The sequence below is a fragment of the Pan troglodytes genome, chromosome 15 (assembly GCF_028858775.2).
Source record: "Pan troglodytes isolate AG18354 chromosome 15, NHGRI_mPanTro3-v2.0_pri, whole genome shotgun sequence".
NCBI lineage: Eukaryota > Metazoa > Chordata > Mammalia > Primates > Hominidae > Pan > Pan troglodytes.
In genome coordinates, this window is record NC_072413.2 from 17,530,462 (window position 1) to 17,554,537 (window position 24,076).

A 24,076-nucleotide genomic window follows, 5' to 3' on the forward strand; every position below is an offset into this window, starting at 1 on the left:
CCCAATTTTAATGCATTTAAATGTTGCCTCCACTCCAAAATGAACATGGGACATATGTAATGTGTGAAATAGGTGTGTCTCACCCCCTTCATGAATATTAATAGAGCCTTCTATAATCTGTTGAATATGTACATTTAGCCAACCCTTTCAGCATAACTTCCTGTCTCATCTTTCCCTGGAAGTGTCTGCTTTTGGTCTTTGCTGGAGGCTACACTTCCCAGCCTGTCAAGATGGCCAGCCTGCAGGCTGCAACCTTTCTTAGAAATAAAGCTTTTTGGGCTGGCCCAGTGGCTCACGCCTGTAATCCCAGCACTTTGAGAGGCTGAGTTGGGTGGATCACTCAACTCAAACCAGGCTCAAACCAGGAGTTTGAGCCCAGCCTGGCCAACATGGCGAAACCCCATCTCTACCTAGAAAAAAATACAAAAATTAACCAGATGTAGTGGCATGTGCCTGTCTTCCCAGCTAATCGGGTGGCTGAGGCAGAAGAATTGCTTGAACCTGAGAGACAAAGGTTGCAGTGAACTGAGATAGCACCACTGCACTCCAGCCTGGATGATAGAGCTAGACTCTGTCAGACAAAAAAAAAAAAAAAAAAAAGAAAGAAAGAAAATAAGGCTCTTGGCCTGGCACAGCAGCTCATGCCTGTAATCTCAGCACTTTAGAAGGTTGAGGTGGGAGGATTGCTTGAGTTCAAGAGTTCGAGACCAGCTGGGCAAGATAGTGGGACCCCTGTCTCTACAAAAACAAGTTTGAAAATTATCCAGGCATGGTGGCACACACCTGTAGTTCCAGCTACTTGGGAGGCTGAGGTGGGAGATTGCCTGAGCCCAGGAGGTTGAGGCTGCAGTTAGTCATGATTGTGCCACTGTACTTTAGCCTCTCCAAATTTGTAGATCTCATAATTTTAAGTCACCATCCTCCACCAGTCTCATTTTAGGTTGTCATATAATGACATCAGTTTTTCTTGAATCATATTAGAGTCTATAGATATGCTTTTCTTGTAGATATCCTTCACCCACATAAAAGCTGCGTTTTCTCTATTTCTCTGTCCTTCCTTCCTTCTTTCATCTTCTTTTTTTTTTTCACCCTGACAGAGCCTCGCTTCCAGGCTGGAGTGCAGTTGTGTGATCTTGGCTTACTGCAGCCTCCACCTCCTGGGCTCAAGTGATCCTCCTGCCTCGGTCTCCCAAAGTGCTGGGATTAAAGGCATGAGCTACTACATCCAGCCAAAAGCTACATTTTCAAGACTAGATAAAAAGGTATTTGGCAAAAAGAGCAAAGTTTCGTGTCTGCTAGCATGGCTGCAGTGATGACAATGCGAATTTCCTTTTCTTATTTTACAATGGTTCTTAGGCTGGATTAATTTATCTTGAAATGGTGGGCAACCACAGCTGCAGACCTCAGTCTACAGTACATATCAATCAATCCATCTTTTTCTTGTACTGTCAAGACTTTTCTCTGCTTCTTGGCAGCACTTCCAGCATCACTAGTGGCATTTCATACATGTCTCATTGTCTTCTTCAGGTTTATGGTATTGCACTAAACATGAAAAATACATGAGAACCACAAGAGATTACTTTTCACTGTGATACACAATCTACAGGAGAGACAAGTGCTCACATGGAGATGGCTAGTGTCACATGGCATTTTAAGTGGACACTGGACACCTGAGCTCACTGCAATAGTAGCAGGAGGGGTGACAGAATTATTACAGTAGTACAGTGGGCTCCCATTAATTTATGCAATTATGACTTAATACTGCATCTTTACATTTGTTTACATTTCTCTTGACTGGCACCATGTACTGTGTTTGTGTGCATAACTTTTGATAAATTTTAACTTTATAATTGATATATGTATGTTTTATGGTGATACATGATAAAAATATGCTAGTATTTTATGCATTCATGACATACCTTTTTCTTAACTTTTTCAATATTTCTAGGCTACAAGGTTCATCTGCAAGTTTCTTCAAATGGTTGCAATGCTTACTGCAACCTCCATCTCCTAGGCTCCAGTGATCCTCCTGCCTCAGCCTCCCAAAGTGCTGGGATTACAAGCATGAGCAGTAGCTCATTTTTGTCCAAAAGCTGCATTTCCAAGACCAGGTAAAAAGGTATTTGGCCAAAAGAGCAAGGTTTCACATCTGCTGGCATGGCTGATGTGAAATTTTCCAATACATTTTTCCAATATATTTATTGAAAAAAAAAGTGGACCAGGTGTGGTGGTTCATGCCTGTGATCCCAGCAATTTGGGAGGCCAAGGTTGGGAGGGTTACTTGAGTCCTGGAGTTCAAGACCAGTCTGAGCAACATAGCAAGACCCCGTGTGTTTTTTGTTTTGTTTTTTTTTTTTTTTTTGAGACGGAGTTTCGCTCTTGTTGCTCAGACTGGAGTACAGTGACATGATCTCGGCTCACTGCAACCTCCACCTCCCGGGTTCAAGTGATTCTCCTGCCTCAGCCTTCTGAGTAGCTGGGACCACAGGTGCGTGCCACCACACCCAGATTCTTTTTTTTTTTTTTTTTTTGTATTTTTAGTAGAGATGAGGTTTCACTATGTTGGCCAAGATGTTCTCAATCTCCTGACCTCGTGATCGCCCATCTTGGCCTCCCAAAGTGCTGGGATTACAGGCATGAGCCATTACGCCTGGCCAACCCCATGTCTATTTAAGAAGATTTAATTTAAAAAAAAATTTTTTAAGAAAAAATCTGTATGTAGGTGGACCCATGTAGTTCAGACTTGTGTTGTTCAAGGGTCACAACTGTACCTGTGGTGACTGATATGAAACAGATGACCAAAAAATGAAAGTTTTATTTCCCCATCTGGTCCCATTTAAAAGAGGTGTTTAGGTCTGAGAATTTTCACACGTACAAGGTTCCACAGTCAGGATGCCGAGGAACGGCACCCCTCTTGCTGGAGTCCAGCCCTCCCCACCCAACCCTGCTGACTGCTGATTTGCCTGCTATCCCTGTCACACCGTTGTCTTGGGAAGGTCGTGTGAGTGGAGATATGCAGCATGGGCTCTTTGTAACTGGCTGCTTTCGCTAAGCATCATGTTTTTGAGATCCACCCCAATGCTCTGTGTGTCAGTGACGTGTTCCTTTCAATTGTGGAATGGTGTTAGCCTACACAGGGAGACACAGGTAGTTACCTCTTCAGCCATGGGAGGACGTGTGGTTGTGTCCAGATTTAGGTGATTATGCATAGAGTTGCCATAAACATTTCTGCAGAGGTTTTCATGTGAACACAAATTTTCCTTACTCCAGGAAAAATCGTTATGGGACTGCTGGGCCATGTGGTTTAACAGAACTGTCAAACTGCTTTCCAGTGGCACCTCACTATGGTTTTGATTTGCATTTCCCTAATGATTAGTGTTGATGGTCTCTCATAGGCTTTCTGTCTTCCACATAGAGCGTCCTCTTCAGTGAGGGTCCAAGTCTTTTACCCACTTTTGTTTGGATGGTTTTCTAACTGTTGATTTTAAGAGTTCTTTATATATGTCGGACTACTTTCTTTGTTGGATATGTGGTTTGTAGATATTCTCTCCCAGCCTATAGCTGTCTTTTCAGTGTCTTTTAATAGTGTCTTTTGCAAAGCTATGTTTTTTTATTTTGATCAAATCTAATTGATGGATTTTTGCTTTTACATGCATTTGGCATCATGTCTAAGAACAATTTCCCTAACCTCAATTAATGAAGATTTCTTCCTATGTTTTCTTCCAAAACTTTAAACATTCTCTCTCTCTATCTCTCTCAGCAAATAAGGAGGAAAGATTCATGACAATTGCAGTCCTGGTTTCTGTAGCTGGTCACATGGTCCTATAACTACCTTCTTGCACTCCCCAGTCTGTATTCCCTTTGCCTTCAGGAAGCCTCCGCTGGTTGTGGTTTTTAACCTGGTGGGGGAACCTTCATTCCTGAAGGTTCTGGACCATTATTAATCCTGCCTAGATTGGGCTGTTGTGCTTTTCCATTGATCTTAATCACAGCGCATGCCACGAGGGCCCTCCTGTACCCCAGACATGCTCTTCCTCAGTCCATTGTGAAGCAGCAGGACAGTTTCTCCTTGGTGATCTGGACCAGCCACCCCCACCCAGCGTAGTTAACTCCTTCTTTACCTGTTGATCCAGAGGCATGAGGAGCTTGGTGCCACCAGATGGCAGCCTAAACTTCCAGCGCAATGGATCATCCCTCTGTCTCTTGGTGGCAGCATTCCTCCCTCTGGAACTAAGACCTCTAGGCCAGCAGAGCATAAGGTGGTGGGGACAAGGAGCAAAACTTTTGCTAGTGGGTCACTAGGGGTGATGGGGTTTCACCCTGTTGGCCATGCTGGTCTCAAACTCCTGATCTCAAATGATCCACTCGCCTCGGCCTCCCAAAATTCTGGGATTACGAGCGTGAGCTACTGCACCCAGCCTAGTGCTAATCACTTTTTAAAAAGCCATTCTAATATGTAGTGATGTCTCATTGTGGTTTTAATTTCAACTTTCCTAATGGCTAATGTTGCTGACCATCCTTTCATGTACAAAGAATATTTGCTTTGGTCAAATATCTGTTCATGTCATTTGCGCATTTTTAATTTGATTACTTATTTATTTTATGTTGAGTTCTGAGAGTTCTTTATTCTTGACACAAGTTCTTTGTCAGATATGTGATTTGCAAATATTTTCTCTCATTCTGTAACTTATCTTTCCATCATCCCAAATGCGTCTTTTGCAGAGCAAAAAAAAATTTAATTTTGATGAGGTCCAATTTATCAATTTTTTCTTTTATAAATTGTATTTTGATGTCAAGTCTAAGGGCTCTGCCTAGTCCCTGGTCCTGAAGATTTTCTTCTATTTTTTTTTCCTGAAAATATTACAGTTTGACATTTAAGCCCATGATCCTTGTGTTATGTTTTGTATAAAATGTGAAGGTCAGGCCAAGCCTCATCTCCTTGCCTATGGATGTCTGATTGTTCCTGCAGCACTTGTTGAAAGGGCTATCACTCCTCTACTAAACTGCTGTTGCATCTTTCTCAAAAATTAATTAAGCATATTTCTGGGGTGGGATCTCTGTCTTGCACCAGTAATTAATGTGTCTCTCCCTCCACCAGCACCATACTGAGTTGATTACTTTGTAGAGTAAGCTTTAATAATTGGTACAGTGATTTCTTCTATTTAATTATTCTTTTTCAGAATTGTTTCAGCTAAACTAGGTCCACTTCCTTTTAATATAAAGTTTACAATAAGTTTGCATATGTATACAAAAAACAATGCCAAGATTTAGAATTGTATTAAACCTGCAATTTGAAGGAAGCTGACATCTATGTTGAGACTTCCCATCCCTGAATATGGCATGACTCTCCATTTATGTACATATTTGATTTCTTTCAGCAGAATTTTGTAATTTGCACTATATTCTCCTGTATATGTTTTATTAGATTTATTCCTACATATTAATACTTCAAGTATTTTGAGCAGTTGTAAATGGTATTGCAGTTTTTATTTTGGTTTCCACTCGTTTATTGTTACCATAGAGAGATGCAATTTGTGTATGTGTGTTATTCTTGTGTATTGCAGCCTTGATATTCTCAATCTTTATATCAAGGATTTTTTTTTTTTATTCCTTGGGACTGTTTATGTAGATGATTATGCCACGTGCAAGTAGTAATAGTTTTCTTTCTTTCTTTTAAATCTGCATACTTTTTATTTCTTTTTCTGGTCTTATTACACTGGTTAGAACTTCTAGTACTATCTTGAATTAAAATGGTGAAAGGGAACATTCTTGCCTTGTTCCTGCTCTTAAGGGGAAAGCATTCATTCTTTCACCATTAAGTGTGATGTTAACTGTAGATTTTTGTAAATGCTCTTTCTGAAGTTGGAGGAAATTACCCTCTATTCCAAGTTTGCTAAGAGTTTATATCATGAATGGGTTTTGAATTTTGTCAAAACCTTTTCCTATGTCAATTGATAAGATCATTATGATTTTTCTTCTTCAGTTTACAAGACAGAATATGTGGATTGGCTTTTCAAATATTTAAACAGTCTTGCATAACTTGAGTGAAATTCCTCTTGATTGTGGTCTACTACTCTTTTTATGCATTACTAAATTTGATTTGCTAACACTGTCTTGAGGATTTTTCCATCTAAGCTTATGAGCAAAATCAGCCTGCAAGGTTCTTTCCTCTGTCCCTGCCTCCTTCCTCCCTCCCTTCCTTCCTTCCTTTGTGCTGTCTTTGTTTTGTTTTGATATCAAAATAATGGTATCATAGTCCTTTCCCTTCTATTTTCTGGAAGAGACTGTGTAAAACTGGTGTTGATTCTTCTTTAAATATTTGGTAAATTCTCCAGTGAAACCACTGGGTCTGGATATATTGTGTTCAGGAGCTTTTTAGTTACAAATCCAATTTATATAATGATTATAGGACTATTCAGGCTTTTATATATTTCATCTTTTCTGAGTTGTGGTAATTTGTGGTTTTCAAGGAATTGATCCATTTTTTCCTAGGCTGTCAAATGTACGAGCATAAAATTTTTATAGCGTTTTTCATAGATGCAGCCTCTTTTGTGATATTTCTTGTTTCATTCCTGATATTGCTGATTTGTGTGTTATCTCCTTTTATCTTTGTTGATCATGCTAGAGGATTATCAGTTTTATTAATTTTTTGAAGAACCTGTTTTTTATTTCCTTAATGTTCTGCATTGCTTTCCTGTTTTTAATTTCATCAATTTCTGCTCTTCGCTTTCCATCCTATTTGCCTTAACTTTATTTTACTATTCCTCTTTTAGTTTTTTGACTACTGGTTTGAGAACTTTCCATATTACTAATATAAGGATTTAGTGCTATAAATTTCTCTCTCAGCTCTGCTATAGCTGAATCCCTCAATTGTTTTTTTAAGACAGGGTCTCATTCTGTCACCGAAGCTGGAGTGCAGTAGCACAATCTCCACTTGCTGCAGCCTCAACCTTCTGGGCTCAAGCAATCCTCCCTATCTCAGCCTCCCAAGTAACTGGGACTACAGGTGCATGCCACCACACCTGGCTAATTTTTTGCAGAGATAGGGATTTCACCGTGTTGCCCAGGCTAGTCTTGAACTCCTGGGCTCAAAAAGCGATCCACCTGCCACAGCCTCCCAAAGTGCTGGGATTACAGGAGTAAGCCATTGCACCCAGCCGCATCCACAAATTTTGATATGCCATATTTTCATTGTTACTTGCTTTTTAAAAATTCCCTTTGAGACGTCTTCTTGTCCACATTGTATATAAATGTTTACTGCTTAATTTCCAAGTGTTTGCAGATTTTTCTCTTGTCTTTCTGCAATTTATTTCCAGTTTGATTCCATTGTGGTCAGAGGACACTCTGTATGATTTCAGTTTTTAAAAATTTGTTAAGGTTTGTTTTAAGATCTAGAGTCTGTTCTATAAGAGCTTGAAAATAATGCATAGTTTGCTGTTGATGGATAGAGTTTTCCATAAATGTTAATTTTACCCTATTGGCTAATAATATTGTTTAGTTATCCTATATTCTTGCTGATTTTTTTTTCTGGTAATTTTACAAATTCTGAAAGTGAGATGTCGACATATCCCAACAATAATTATGGATTTTTCTATTTCTTTTTTAAGCTCTATCAGGTTTTGCTTCATGTGTTTTGAAGCTGTGTTGTTTGGTGCACATATATTTAGGATCAAGATATACTCTTGCTCTTTTGTTATTATGTAATATTCCTCTTTTGTCCTAGAAATTCTTTTTGCCATGAACTCTATCTGATATTATTATAGCAACTCCTGCTTTTTTAAAAGTTCCTGTTTGTTTGCATGAAATTTTTTTTCTGTTCTTTCACTTCGAATCTATTAAATACCTATGCCATGGTATTAGAACTGAATATCTTATGGACATCATATAATGGGTCATATTTTTGCATTTACTCTGCTATTTCTGTGTTTTTCCCAGATTTAACCAAACTGCAAAGTCTGAGGGCATGGTTCCTAAAATTTCCCTCATTCCTGACACCAACAGCAAGTTTTAGAGGTTTCCAAAGCACCCCAAGTTTCAATCATTTGCTGGAAGAACTCATAGAAGTCATTGAAAACTGCTATACACATGGTTACTGTTTACTGCAGGGAAAGGATACAAATCAGAACCAGCACAGAGGGCAGGGCTAGGAGGGTCTGTGAAGCCTCTGTTGTCCTCAGGTGCATTACTCTCCCAGCATCCACGTGTGACAATACCATGAAGCACTGCCAACCTAGGAACCTCACCCAAGCCTTGGTGTCCAGAGTGTTTCCTGGAACTGCATTGTGCAGCGATAATTGACTGATCTGTTGGAGACTGGTTGGAACTCTGTCTTCACCTCTCCCTTTCCCAGAATCTGGGGCTGACAGCACATTCCTGGGAGGGCCCACCATGAGCCAGCTGGTAGCATAAACTTCAGGTATAGTCTGAGGGGCCCACCATGAATAGCAAAGACCCTCCTGTCACATGGTCTTCAGGACTACTTGCCAGGAGCCAGGACAAAGGCTAGACCTCTTCTTTGGGCTAGGCCAAATTCTTTACCACACAGAAATCATATTTAGGATTCAAATGTGCCATTTTTATTTGCTTTCTGCATGTTTCTTATGTTTCCTTTATCCTGTTTCGTTTCACTTGTCATGGATTACTTAAACAGTTTTTAGCATTTCATTTTGAATTATTTATACTTTTGGGTGCATTGCTTTGTATCGTTTTCTAAGTGGCTGCTCTAGGATTGATTATAATATACACATGTAACTTATCACAGCCTGCTGGCATCAATGTTTCACCACTTCATGAGAAATATCAAAAGCTTACTTTTATTTACTTCCCCTTTTCCTCCCCCACTTAAACATGTAATTATCATAAATATTTCCTGTTCAGATGTAGAGCACCGCAGCAGATGATGTTAATATTTTTTGCTTCAACCATAAAATACGATTTAAGAAACTCATCATAGTCTATTATACTTACCATATGATTACCCCTTCTGTTGTTGCTATTTCTGATTTCCTTATTTCCTTTTTATTAGTAGAGCTTCCTTCAGCCATTTATTAAGGGTAGGTTTTCTGGTAACAAATTATTCTAGTTGTCCTTCCTCTTAGGATATCTTTATTTCCTTCTCATCCCTGAAGGATACATTCACTGAATAGGGTTCTGGGCAGAGAGTTTTTCTCAGCACCTGGCGATGGTGTGTCGCCCCCTCTGCCTCATGGTTTTAGAGAAGCCCACCATCCTCAGAACCAGTGTCCCTTAATGCATCGTTTTTCTCTGGTGGTTTAAAAGATTTTTTTCTTCATCTTTCCTTTCCTGAAGTTCCATTATGATGTGTTTATCCTATTTGGGGTTTGCTCAGATTCTTGAATCTGCAGGTTTACTTCTTTCACCAAATTTGGGACGTCTTCAACCACTGTGCCTTTGAATACTTTTTCACCACACATTCCTTCCTCTCCTCCTGGGACTCTGGTGACAGGAACGCTGGGCCTTTTGTCACTGTCCCACCCATCCCCGAGGAGGCGTTCATTTCTCAGCCTCCTATCTCTCCATCGTTCCTATGGGCCAGCTCTATTAATTTTCCTTGAATCAACAGACTCTGTTCTCTGTCGTCTCCACTCTGCTATTGTACCCAACTGCACATTTTTTCATTTAGTTATTGTATTTTTCAGTTGTATGATTTTCATTTTGTTCTTGTTTCAAGAAAATTCGCCGTTGTTTTCTGAAGCACTTTTATGATGGCTGCTTTAAAGTTCTAACATCTGATTTATCTTGGTTAATCTTATTTTGCTATTTAAGTTGTTTTTTGTTTTGCTCTGTTATGTTTTTGAGACAGAGTCTTACTCTGATGCTCAGACTGGTGTGCAGTAGCATGATCTTGGCTCACTGCAGCCTCAAACTGCCGGGCTCAAGCGGTCTTCCTGCTTCAGCCTGCTAAGTAGCTGGCACCACACGTGTGTGCCACCACAGGTGTGTGCCACCACAGCTGGCTAATTTTTAAATTGTTTGTAGAGACAGGGTCATGCTGTGTTGCCCAGGCAGATCTCAAACTCCTGGGCTCAAGCCATCCTCCTGATTGACCTTCCAAAGTGCTGGGATTACAGGTGGGAGCCCCCTCACCAGGCTTCAAGTTGCTTTTTATGTTTCCTGATATGACAAATAATTTCAAATATGTTCTGGAGATTTCGGTTATTATGTAAGGAAACTTTTTATCCTATTTGAACATTCCAGTTCAGTCCATGGTACCCTTATTTGGTTTACCATATAGGCCCCAGCCTGCTTTAGGGGAAATGTAGAGTCAATGACAATTTAGTTTTCAAAGCCCTCCCAGTGCTATTCTGGTCTCGTTTGTTCTTCTGGATCTGCTGGGGCTCTGGTTCAATCCCTGCGCATGTTGCTGGGGTTGCCCTGTGCGGTGGGGGTAGGTTAAGGAAACGCCGGGTTCTGGGTGTGGTCTCTGCGCTGTGGTCAGCAGAGCCTTTGTGGCCTGGGTGTGATGCTGAGGGCCAGGCCTGAGCGGAGCTGCTATGACATGGATCAGTAGGAATCTCCTCACTGGGTCTTCAGTGAGATGCCCTTCTCAGTCCTTTCACCAGAGAAAATAGGCTTGTTTTCTTTTCTTTTTTCCCCCTGCAGGTTTTGGCAGTTACAGGTTGCAGGGTTCTCTGGGCCCATCCAGGAGATGAGAGAGAAAAAGAAAACTCAAGGCCTGGTACAGCATCACCCCCAAAGTCCCGAGGTTCCTGGACAGCCTTTCTTCCTCTCCACTTCCTAGAGTCCTCTTATGTCTGTTAAATTTTTTCCAGGGTGTCTAGTTGTATTTAGAGGGCAGATGCTACCTCCTCATAGAATGCCGGGGTCCACTCTCCAGGCATTTGGAATGAGTTGCCACGAGGTCCTCGGGAGGGTGTGACAGTTCACATGCCCACCAGCAGCGTTTCCACGTCTCCATTTCCTCTGCCCCTGACAGCATCTAATGTTATGATTTTTGTTTGTAAATTTGGCTTTTGGTTCCTTTATGAGGGGATTAATTAATACAGGCTGCTGGCTCCTTCCCACGAATCCAAACCTTGGAGATGCCATCAAAGGGATGACAGTTGATGGAGCCCAGAACCTAAGAGGACCCCTGAGAGCCTTGCGGAGGCTGGGCAAACGTGGTGGAGTCTGGGACAGGAGGGGAACCACAGTCTGAGTGGAGGAGGCCACACAGCACAACCCGGGCCAGACTGCAGCTCTCTGCTCCGGGGCCCACCTGGGGCTGTCATCTGTCGGCCCTGCTTTCCTGTAGAAGATCCCATCTGTACCAGCCCCAGGAATCTAGGCAAGGCCAGAGCACCTCAGGAGCCTCCTGGACTGAAGGCCACAACACCTGGGCAGGCTGGCTGGTCGCCCCTGGGCAGCCTTCCTCCCCAGCCCAAGGACAGCCAATTACAGCACAGGGCAGCCCTGGACAGACAGCACCAGCTAGGAGGACAGGGGCATTCCCTGCAGACCAGAGCAGCCCCCAGGGATGAGCAAAGAGGGCCCCAGTCATCCTGCCAGAGGCTCTGCCCCGAGGAGCCCCTGCCTGCCTCCCTGAAACCCACCAGGAAGGTGTCAACTGGGGCCTAAGACGAAGGCAGCTGACCATACCCACGGAACAGAGAGCGGCCTGAGGAAATGAGACAGCGAGGGGAGTGAACTCCGGGAGGGAAAAACCCCAAGGTTTTTCCTTGGAGGAGGGAGCAGATGAGCGGATAAGACCGGTAAATCCGTCACATACCCTCAGGACGCAGGGAGAGCGCGGCTGGAATCGGCAGTTATGCAGAAGATGCAGCCGGGAATACTGGACTGGAACACGCGGGCGCTTAAGTGATGAACTTGGTGGGAAGGTTGGAGACCAGAAAATGAACGAGTGAGACAGGTCAGGCTCTGAGCTCTTCTAGAAGGATCTGAAGGTGTGAGGAGGCAGAGGTGAGGGAGGAAAAATATTCAGTGCTTGGAAGAGGAAAAATGAATAGATAAGAGGAAATATCTGAAAAATGATTAGGAAATTTCCCCAATTAAGAAAAGATGCACATCCTCAAACTGAAAGGGCCTGCAGAGCGTTAATTACATTTTAAAGTTAAAATCTTATGTGTAATTTCAAAGAAAAGCATCTACATTTTGAGTCAAAATTGCTAAAAACTTCCAAAGAGAAAAAGCAGGTAACCCGCACAGGAACGGGAGTGGTGCTGACATTAGAATCGCGGCACAGACAACGGATGCAAGAAGAAAGGGAGTGACAGCTTCAGACGCGAGAGGAAAGGACCCTGGAACCCAGGGCTGCGTCCTGCTCACCGCCATGAAATATGGGCACGCAGGAAGCCATCCTCAGTCCTATCAGCCCCCTTGAGAGTCAACCCCAAAAACACTCTTGGAGAAATATTTCAGCAAGAAAAAGGAACCGGGGAGGATGCTGCCAGGTCTAGGGAGGAGTTGTGCTTCCCCAGCGTGGATGGTTCACTGCCATCTAAGTAAGCAATGACCTCCGCGTGTGCCGCACAGTCCAGCTTCCTCAGAGGCGGTGGTGGCCTGGTGGAGGAATGTGGGCTGGCTGGGCGGCCACAGAGAATTACTGTTTCCATTAAAAGGAAATGTCTTCTGGCCGGGAGCCCTGGCTCACACTGTAATCCCAGCATTTTGAGAGGCTCAGGCGGGTGGATCGCTTGAGGTCAGGAGTCTGAGACCAGCCTGGCCAACCTGGTAAAACCCTGTCTCTGCTAAAAATACAAAACTTAGCTGGGCGTGGTGGTGGGCACCTGTAATCTCAGCACTTTGGAAGGCTGAGGCGGGCGGATCACTTGAGGCTAGGAGTTCGAGACCAGACTGACCAACATGGGGAAACCCCATGTCTACTAAAAATACAAAAATTAGCCTGGCATGGGGGCACATGCCTGTAGTCCCAGCTACTCGGGAGGCTGAGGCAGGAGAATCGCTTGAACCCGGGAGGTGGATGTTGCAGTGAGCCAAGATCACACCACTGCACTCCAGCCTGGGCAACAGAGCAAGACCCTGCCTAAAAAAAGAAAAAAAGTGTCACATGGAGATGTGTGTCCATTTGGGACTGTTTTCCAGCCTTTCCACACTCTCCCCCTCCCCATCTGTCCCTCCATCTCCACCAAGCTGTGTTTTGATGTTGTGTTTGCATGATTTGGTGTATCTGGCATTTTAACATTTCATCCTTGCCACTATTTATTATTTTCTGTTTCTTCATAGTAGCCACTAAATTGATTTCAGGTGATATCTCATTGTGGTTTTGATTTGCATTTATCTAATAATTAGTGATATTTAGTGTGTTTTCATATGCTCATTGGCCATCAGTACATCATCTTTGGGAAAATGTCTGTTCAAGTCATTTGCCTGTTTTTAAATCAGGTAATTTGTTGATTTGTTGTTGAACCATGGAGACATAATTTTAAACCACAACACCTATCTTGCAGATTGCGGTGAGAACTAAAAGATTTATGTATGCAGATCATATTACCTGTCACGTAGTAGGCACTCAAAAATTATTACTTGTCTTCCTAGGGTTGTTATGTTAAATAATGTTATGTTAATAACATATGTAAAACTGCTTCTTAAATTATAAAGTGCTATGCAAATGTGAGTTAATACTACAAAGCTGTATGCAAAATATTTTAATATTTTTCTGAGGTTCTCCATACTTAAATATATAAATCTTTCCATCTCTAGACTTTATTCTGTTTTTTAGCCGTAATCCTTTTTTTCCATTTTACTTCAAGTTTTATCAAAAAAAAATAGCAGCCAAAATAGAACAAGTAAAGACGGAGAAACAATAACTAATTTCACTAAAGCAAAGTCAGAGTAAGATCTATTTAAAAATAAAACGTGAAGAAAAGTTGCAATGGATTACACTATTGAAAAATCCTAAGACAACCAGAACTGCCGTTCCTTCAGAGAATGTGAGTGATGTTGAAAGATTAATAACATTTGGATAACATTAATTACAGTGATGTTATAAACTCTGGTATTCCAGTTGGTTTTCTAATGACATTTCGAACAAGTGCTGAGGCGAACTGCATCACTTCAGAACTTTGATTGCTGTCACTCAGTGATTTTAAAATTGAATTGTTTTGTTCTTAAAGAGTCAGAATATGTCACTGTCTTCAGAAATATTCTCAAAATTATGGGGAGGAAGTGATACACATTCCTATACAATTATAGAGCACTCAAAAAAAAGAAATGTATTTTGTTTTTAATACAAAATTAACAGGTTTTTTTAATAGGGAATAGAAAAAAACAGGAGAAAGATTATGCTTCATGCTTCTCAGAAGACTTTGTTCCCTTGCAGAATTATTTGACAATAAAATTCTTTCTAGAAAAACTCACTTTTCTTGCTTATATTTCTCTCGTCTCCATTCTCTCCTTTCTTTTCACCTCCCTGTTTCTTTCTTCCAATGAATTCTTTTAGAAGCCATGGATTCTGGTCAAGGTAGATGCAACACTTTGGAGTTAGTGAGAAGAGGTCATTCCTCCATCCAGCTTTCTGCTTTCTGATCTCTCTTCCCTCTGCTGACCAACCCGTTGCCCAATGGATATAATAAAAGAAAGACTACTTGCCACTGGCTTATATTATATTGGATTTTAATATTCCCAAGAGAATGTGCTAAATATATATATTGTGCCACTGACCAGAAGTAAAGCATGATTGTAACAGACATGCTTCTAAGTATTTGCTCAGCCCACAGCCTACTCTGCTCCTGCTGCCCAAGGGGCATCCCACCCACCCATCCACAAATATGAATCGTTTGATTAAATAGGAGCACCAGAACCAACTCATCCATATGCAATGAGCTGGACAAATACATTCTCTCTTTTTCTCCTCTTTTCCCTCTTTCCTCTCCCTCTCTACAAATTCAGCTAAGGTGAATGCTAACCATTTGCAATGGTGTTTAAAGCAGAACAGTGGTGTTCTGTGGCAGAACTCTGTGCTACAGGACTCTGAAGGGAGATTATGCCCACTGCCTCCCCACCCACCCCTCTTGCCCACCCCCACCACAGTTCCAGCAGCATCTCAGTCTATACAGTGCATCTCAGGTATTGGAGGTGGCATCATTCCAGGTAAAACATATTCTATGCTCTATAAACCCTGAGCCCAATGCAATGCCATCTTAAGTAGGCCCAGGTCTGTCCCTTGTCCAGATGTGCCATCAGCACCCTTTCAACACTCTCTCTCCTCCCCCTTTCTCTATACTTAAAGCTCCCTCTACCCCACCCAGATATCCAAAGGCATTGATCCTACCCTCCCAAAGCTCCCACTGTGGCCAGCTCCTCCGAGGCCTCTCAGGGAAGAGTGAAGTGAGCTAATCAACCCAGCCTAGACTTCTGTTGACCCAGAACCAATTCAAGATGAAGGCCATGCCTTAGACAGCAGCTGCCAGGGAAATACATGACTTATACAATGACATCAGCTGAAATTCACAAAGGTCACTGCATTTAACTCATTCCTCACCCAAGGTGATGCAAGCATGCTAACCCTTTTCCTCCCAGTCTTCTCTGGATGATCTTCTCCACTTGATTTTACTGGGATGTACATGAACAAGCTAGAGGAACAGCCTGTGCCTGTTATCCTCTCCTCCCCACTGCTGAGGTCACTCTCCACCCTTCTCATCCTACTCTCTTGCTGGGGACACTGAACTGTATGAGTTTCATCAATGGACTCCCTTGCCCTTTGACCTCCAGTTGGGTTCTGCCAAGTAGAGGTCCTTAATAGGAGATAAGAGGGAGGGAGAAGGAGTGGAGGCTGGGGTATTTATGCCTCTGGCTTGATCCCTGAAGTATTGTCTTGCAGTCATCTCTATGTGATTCTCTCCACCCAGGTTCCAGTAACTGATCCCTCCTCATATCATTTCTGGTGAGGAGTCATAACTGAACTCAGTGGTGCTACACTGTCCTTTATGGACTCCATAAACACTGCTCATCGTTTGTAAACAGTCCCTTCACTAAACCTCCCTCCAATTGTTCTAGTGCAAATGGCCCAACACATTCCTCCTGGGATCCTGAAATGATTCCTTAAATGATGTGGTCTATCCTATCTCCCCTTCCTGCCTACAATGGCCTTGGGCTCTGTCCTAACTCTGCTGCCTTTAAGATTGGTCTACCCTAAACTATATCCACATAACCCCACGATTGTCCCTTCATGCCTAACCCACAAAGAGAGGTGATAGGAGTTAGGCTGAGGAGTGGGGATAGGGAAAGACAAGGCTTAGCATGGTCCCTGATGACCTCGTAGCTTCCAGGCAGATGAAGGCAGGGTGGAGGCAGGCTGCTCTGAGCCCAGCTGGTCGGTGCTCAATCAGAAAGGATATGGGTTGAGCTCAGAAAGCCTGAGAGCAGTGGCACTCTGGAGCAGATCTAAGAAGCCAAGACTCTAAGAACAACATGCAAATCTGTGTAGGGAATATCAGAGGCTCCTACCCAGGTCTCAGCAAGTGCAGACAGGCTGGTTGTCAGGAGGATTAGGGTTAGGGTTAGGGTTAGGGAGGAGTGAATCAAATATGAAGCAAAGCAATGATCAATTAGCTCAATCTGCAGATAGGAATAGATTCCTACAGATAGAAATTTAAGTCAGAGTTGCAAGGGGATTTAGAAATCACACACTTCAATCACTTCACTTTTAGATGAGGACTATCAGACTGTAGAAACAGGGGTGATGAGTGCAGAACAAAGACAAACACCCAAAACTTCTCACTTCTAGATTAAGGATTTACCTGTGAAACCCATGCCTCTAAAAAGGTCGATTCTACTTTTTAAATATTTTTAAAGAGAGTAGCTTTGGATGAAAACATGATGTTATGGCCTTGAAATTTTTATATCAAGCATATTTTCAACTGGTCACTAGAAAAAAAAATAGATGTAGTAAAAAGAATCTACACAGGATCAAACTGATAATAACTAAAATTATATATGTTAACTTTGATATTGACAAAAAACTGACTGAAGAATCTCATTGTGTTGGTAAGTCTCAAAACTACAAAAGTGAACTCTTAAAATTGCACTTTATACAAATAACACAAAATAAAACTGACAAAGGTGAAAGCTTTACACAGAAAAATTTGTAATTGACTTTAAAAATTGACAAAAGAATCGAATCTTCTTGTCAAAAATTATACCTGCGAAATCTAGCCCAGGAAAGTTAGGTTTGGTAGAAAATGACTACAAAAGAAACCTCAAAATTGCTGATTGGAAAAGTTGGAAAGATTTAATACGGACATAAAATGGGATCACTGAATAAAGTCTAAATTATTTCAGTAAAATAAAAATACTGAAAATTATTTAATGGCACAGGAAGAAATTTGATCAAAGAATTACATTAATTCAAGACAGTTGCTTCTAGAAAATAATTTATTGATAATATTTCCGGAAATGTTGGAATAATTCTGATGAAAATGTTTGTTTTCATTCAATAAAAAATGTCCTCAGGGTCAAAACAACTGAGAGAGAAGTACCTGATATGGGACTTCTCAGGTAGCCCCCACTCTTGGGGCTTCCAGTTTTACATTTACCAAGTTTAAAGAAATCTAAGATCTCTTTCCAGGATCCTAATAACTTGCCTAGATCAAAATAACATGTACTTCAGTGAATGATTTCAGCTGGTTGATAAAATCAAAGTTTACCAGAAGGCATGAAAGTTCAGAGATCCCCTTACCATTTCAAAGGGGGTTTGTACTTTAAAATCAATCTACATGTCACCTCGCACCCATTATGATGGCCACTATTTAAAAAGAAAACAGAAAATAGCAAGGGTTAGCACCAATGTGGAGAAATTAGAGCCCTTGTGCACTGTTGGTGGAATGTAAAATGATCCTGCCATTATGGAAAACAATATGGAGGTTCCTCAAAAAATTAAAGCTAGGATTACTGTATAATCTAGTGATATGGTTTGCCTCTGTGTCCCCACCCAAATCTCATGTGGAATTGTAATCCCCACGTGTTGAAGGTGGGGCCTGGCAGGAGGTGATTGGATCACGGGGGTGGTTTCTAATGGTTTTGCATCATCCCTCTAGTATTGTCTCATGACAGAGTTCTCATGAGATCTGGTTTTTAAAAGTGTGTGGCACATCCTCCTTCACTCTGTCTCTCTCTCCTGCCACCATGTGAAGATATGCCTGCTTCCCCTTCACCTTCTGCTGTGATTGTAAGTTTCCTGAGGCCTCCCAGTCATGTTTCCTGTACAGCCTGCAGAAACTGTGAGTCGATTAAACCACTTTTCTTCATAAATTACCCAGTCTCAGGTAGTTCTTTATAGGATTGTGAGAATGGACTAATACATCCAGCAATCCCATTTCTGGGCATATATCCAAAAAAGAATTGAAAGCAGTATCTTGAAGAGATATTTGTACATGTGTGTTCATAGCAGCACTATTCACAATAGCCAAGAGCTGAAACCAACCCAAATGCTCATTAAAAGATGAATGGATAAACAAAAGAGTGTGTTTCTTTAAATGTGATTTTATGCTGGGATCATAGAGAACCCTGGATTTTATGCAAATGAGTGGGAAAAAAATTAACCCAACACAAAAAAGTAGGTTTATACTGATCATACAGGACAACACCTTTCAAGATTGTAAAAAGTTAACTTTTCTCTCTTCACATCACCTGTAATGATGACACCCCATAAAGATTTTTCTCTATGTATCCTTAGTTTTGCACAATCCCCTGGCCCCAGTGCTGCATCCCCATATCCCAGTTGAGAAGAATATGCCAATATTTAAGGACACACAATAGGGTCAGCACATCAAGCTTCAGGACTTACACCCTCCATAAAAGAGAAAATTCTCCTTTCTCATGCCATTCTTTCAAAGCCAGGGTTCCCGAAGAAAGGATTTCTGGTGTCATTACACAAAGGAGATCCTGGAAATTAAGGTTTGCCATGGGTTATGTCCAGTACTGGAATAAACACAGAATTATTGAGGTACCTTCCTCTGTCTTCTTTGCAAACTCCTCGTTGCAGCTCCTTCCTTGCAAACCCCTCTGTCTTCCTTGCGAACCCCTCATTGTAGCTCAGAACTCTGCTTTGGCATTGCCTCCTGGTAAAGCCCCTGCTGCGTCCACCCTTCCAACCACACTTCCTCACTCTCCTCTGCACCACTTTGGTGCTGCAGGAGTTACACTTCCTGTTGCAAAGATCAAGTATTCTCGGGTGACCTCTGGTGTTGTGGGTGATTGTAAAGATACTTAAGGCAATAAGAAAGCACAGGTATGACACTAGGCAGGTTGTAGTCCAGCCTCCCAGAGCCCTGGGATGTCAGTAAGGGCTCCCCTTTGAGTCAGTAATGGTAATGCCCCCTTGAGAAGAGGGACCTTTGGCCCCTGACTCCTGACGGTGCCATACTCACAATTCCACTTCTCTCCTTCACCTCTCTGTGCTTCCGCTTCTCACTAGTTTGGCTGTTACCTCCACTTTTGTTTCTTTCTAATTCTACTCTGGTTCTGTAGTTGAGTTTCTCACAGTGGAAACTACCTGTGCTCTCACTGGTTGGGTCAGTGAGTTGCCTCCACTATTGGGCAGAATTCTGCTATTAGACCTCCCAGAGCCCATTGGTAAACCTAAGATTGTAAAAATGTAAAACTTTTCTATCCTCAACGTCATCTGTAATAATGAAACCCCAAAAATATTTACTCTATGTATCCTGTAGTTTTGCACAATTTTGTGGTTACCTTTGGCCAAGTTACAGATTCTTGATCAGTTCGATCATGGTTACTTACCAGGGTCACATGACAGAAAGTCAACAACTTATGGAAAAAGAACAGTCTTTGCTGCTTTGCTCAGAAGGTAATATGTACAAACTTGCATTATTGCATATATCACAATACAGCTTGTTTCTGCATAGCCCAGTCCCCTAGAAGACTATAACCGTGAGGCCAGTGGTATTTCCTATATTTGCATGTTCAGCATGCAGCATAGTGCCTGGTACATGGTAGATTCTCAATAAAGCTCTGTTGAAGTTAATAGAAAAGAAAGTAAAACCAAAATACCTGAATTCTAATTTTGCTATTTCTTTGCTATCTGAACTAAGATAAGTTAATCTTTCTGAACCTCCCTTTCTTCTTATGTAAAAAGACATAGTTGTGGTAAATATTAAGATGTGGGCATACCTAGCACAGTTTTGTGTGTGTGTGTGTATGTGTGTGTGTATACATATATATATATTTAAACATATATATATATATTTAAACGGTCTCTTTGTTATACCACTGCCATGTATTGTAATTACATTCAAGTAGATCTTCTCTTCCAAACAGAGAGTAAGTTTTAAGGACAGGGTCTGTGTCTTATTAACCTTTGCACCTCCATTCCACCACCCAAATTTCTGCTTTTGGTGGGTATTTAAGATAATTAATGGCATGAAGCGCCAACGGATTTATAAACTGAATGTGCTTAAAATCTCCATATATTAACATTTTTAACAATTTTTTAAAAGCAGGAAATATTAAGCATGACAAATTATGGTCAACCCGAGTTTTAATAACTCTGGGTGCCTAGCAATCTTCTAAGAGTCAAACGAAAGCAATCTTGCCTAGGTTGCAGTTTTCCAGTGTTTGTCTCCACCTACTGTATTTACTGGAAAGCTGCTGAAGCGTTCCTTCTAATCTTGAGGTTTTCAAGCGTCTATCTCTGGGACAAGCAAAGCTCTGCATTGGGCACCACAGTCTAGCACACGTTTTCAGGCACCACTAGAGGGCAGGCTAATGCTAACTTCGGGGACTACTAAGCAAGGGCTTTAGTCTCGAAAAAATGGGTAAACGCACCACTTGTTTCTTGGGTCTGTTTCTAAATGGAAAAGTACATGTGGGCATGTCCAGATTTGTATTTCGTGTTCCCTTGATTCGTTATTTAATCCTTCGGCTCACCTTTCCTTTTGTTTTCTCTTTCCTCCTTCAAGTTCTTTCTCCTCTGGAGTGTAACAAACCTGTTTTCCCCCCGTCAAAGGCTTAACCCACAAAAATAAATCAAGATGAAGGAACAGAAGGAAACACTGCATAATTTAGTTAGTGAAAGTTGGACAGCTGAGGTTTCCTTTGGGTTTATTCTGAAATAAAGGATTTTTTAAAGGTTCAACTTGCCTAATTTTTCATACTTTGGGCAGCTTGCCAAGATGGGAAGGGAAGGGGATTTGCAGAAAGAAGAAAACTGAGAGAGAGAGAGAGAGTGTGAGTGTGTGTGTGTGTGCGCGCACATAGCGGGGCGCGTTTCTGGGTGTAGGGGATGTTTATAAGGATGGAGGAAGGAAATGAAAAGCAGATGTTGGGAGTTGGATGGTCACAGAAAGAACACTGGCCTGCAAGTATTACTGGGCCACCATAAGCAGTGCTGGGACACAGCTCCACTGGACAGCCACCCCTTTCTGTAACCTGAGAGCCGCCACCCTACTCGCACCTCAGGCTCCTCATCAAGCATGTGAGAAATTTGTACTAGATGACCTTCTGGTTCAAATATGAGCCTGTGTTGAGCGAGAGAAAACATGGGGGTTAGAAACGCAGGATGAATATTTATGGAGAATCTGAGAATGACAAACAGAAAGCAAGCAAGCCAACAAATACACTATGAAGCTGGAAGAGTCTTCCAGCTGACCCAAGTGTAGAAACAGTTGCCCCATTTAGAATATTTGGAACATTTTCCCTCCCATTATCAGGGCTCTAACACCGGGCTGCCCTCTGTTCTACCCTCTGGAAAGTCCAAGGGAAAAAGGTACCAAAGCAGACAAGCAAGGATAGAAACGGTGGTGGCATTGCAGGCTGGTCTGCATTGCGGCTATAGAACAAAAATTTCCAACCCAAAATGATAAGCTAATAAAATTCTAAACACAAACTTCCTCTAGCCAGTTAAAACAATGGTTCAAAGAAATACACACCCCTTGGGATCGTACTGCTATTCTTCCATAGTTAGTGTAAGTTCAGTGTTGGTTTTTCATGACTTTTGGAGGCCACTAACTTTCCATTTCACCTGCACAGTTTCAATTACTCTAATCATATAGCTCTTTAATAATCATCCTGGCTATGAGTTGGAAGCTTTAACTGCTCTCTGACAATAAGTAGTAGCTAATTAATTGCTACTTATGAACTTTCTATTTTTTTTATCTTAATACTTCTGAGAGTTCTTTCCAGATAATCACTGGAGAATAAGGAGTTTTTACCCCCATGTGGCTATTCCTCTAAAACTAGCTATATTTAACTAGCTCCAAAAAAGATGCGAAAGATTGTTACTTTGCGTGCAACAAATACACAGGAAGAATTCAAAGAATTGTATTTTAAATTTGTTACATCTGCAATTTCAAGTAACCACCACTAGGGGGTGGTGCTAAATACTTAAATGGTAATTCTGTCTGAGTTCAAAAATGCAGATGTCTAGGTCTTGGAGAATCAGGATCTTCCGAGTAAGAGATTAGGAAATCTTCCCCTTTTTTATTATTATACTTTAAGTTCTGGGGTACATGTGCAGAACGTGCAGGCTTGTTACATAGGCATACACATGCCTTGGTGGTTTGCTGCACCCATCAACCCGTCATCTACATTAGGTATTTCTCCTAATGCTATCCCTCCCCTAGCCACCCACCCCACAACAGGCCCCAGTGTGTGATGTTCCCCTCCCTATGTCCATGTGTCCTCATTGTTCAACTCCCACTTATGAGTGAGAACATGTGGTGTTTGATTTTCTGTTCTTGTGTTAGTTTGCTGAGAATGATGGTTGCCAGCTTCATCCACGTCCCTGCAAAGGACATGAACTCATCCTTTTTTATAGCTGTATGGTATTCCATGGTGTATATGTGCCACACTTTCTTTATCCAGTCTATCACTGATGGGCATTTGGGTTGGTTCCAAGTCTTTGCTATTGTGAACAGTGCTGTAATTAACATATGTATGCATGTGTCTTTATAGTAGAATGATTTATAGTCCTTTGGGTATATACCCAGAATTGGATTGCTGGGTCAAATGGTATTTCTGGTTCTAGATCCTTGAGGAATCACCATACTGTCTTCCACAATGATTGAACTAATTTACACTCCCACCAACAGTGTAAAAGCATTCCTATTTCTCCACAACCTCTCCAGCATCTGTTGTTTCCCGACTTTTTAATAATTTCCATTCTAACTGGCATGAGATGGTATCTCATTGTGGTTTTGATTTATATTTCTCTAATGATGAGTGATGATGCGTTTTTTTTCATGTTTGTTGGCTGCATAAATGTCTTCTTTTGAGAAGTGTCTGTTCATATCCTTGGCCCACTTTTTGATGGGGCTTTTTTTCATGTAAATTTGTTTAAGTTCTTTGTAGATTCTGGATCTTAGCCCTTTGTCACATGGATAGATTACAAAAGTTTTCTCCCACTCTGTAGGTTGCCTGATCAGTCTGATGATAGTTTCTTTGGCTGTGCAGGAGCTCTTTAGTTTAATTAGATCCCATTTGTCAATTTTGGCTTTTGTTGCCATTGCTTTTGCTGTTTTAGTCATGAAGTCCTTGCCCATGCCTATGTCCTGAATGGTATTGCCTAGGTTTTCTTCCAGGGTTTTTATGGTTTTAGGTCTTACGTTTAAGTCTTTAATCCATCTTGAGTTAATTTTTGTATAAGATGTAAGGAAGGGGTCCAGTTTCAGTTTTCTGCATATGGCTAGCCAGTTTTCCCAACACCATTTATTAAATAGGGAGTCCTTTCCCCATTTCTTGTTTCTGTCAGGTTTGTCAAAGATCCGATGGTTGTAGATGTGTGGTGTTATTTCTCAGGCCTCTGTTCTGTTCCATTGGCCTACATCTCTGTTTTGGTACCAGTATCATGCTGTTTTGGTTACTGTAGCCTTGTAGTATAGTTTGAAGTCAGGTAGCATGATGCCTCCAGCTTTGTTCTTTTTGCTTAGGATTGTCTTGGCTATGCGGGCTCTTTTTTGGTTCCATATGAAATTTAAAGTAGTTTTTTTCCAATTCTGTGAAGAAAGTCAATGGTAGCTTGATGTAGATAGCATTGAATCTATAAATTACTTTGGGCAGTATGGCCATTTTCATGATATTGATTCTTCCTATCCATGAGCATGGAATGTTTTTCCATTTGTTT

At 41.5% G+C, this 24,076-nt stretch overlaps 1 long non-coding RNA gene across 2 annotated transcripts; it reads left to right on the forward strand.

The window, feature by feature from the left end:
• The first annotated feature begins 1,076 nt into the window (after nt 1-1,076).
• On the forward strand, nt 1,077-13,615 carry LOC107968546 (uncharacterized). 2 transcript variants are annotated; one of them, XR_010150860.1, is made up of 3 exons: nt 1,077-1,262; nt 1,949-2,111; nt 7,936-13,615. It is a non-coding gene; the product is annotated as an uncharacterized LOC107968546 (long non-coding RNA). The 2 variants fall into 2 exon arrangements; XR_001709733.4 differs by having other exon boundaries at nt 10,624-13,615.
• The last annotated feature ends 10,461 nt before the right edge of the window (nt 13,616-24,076 follow it).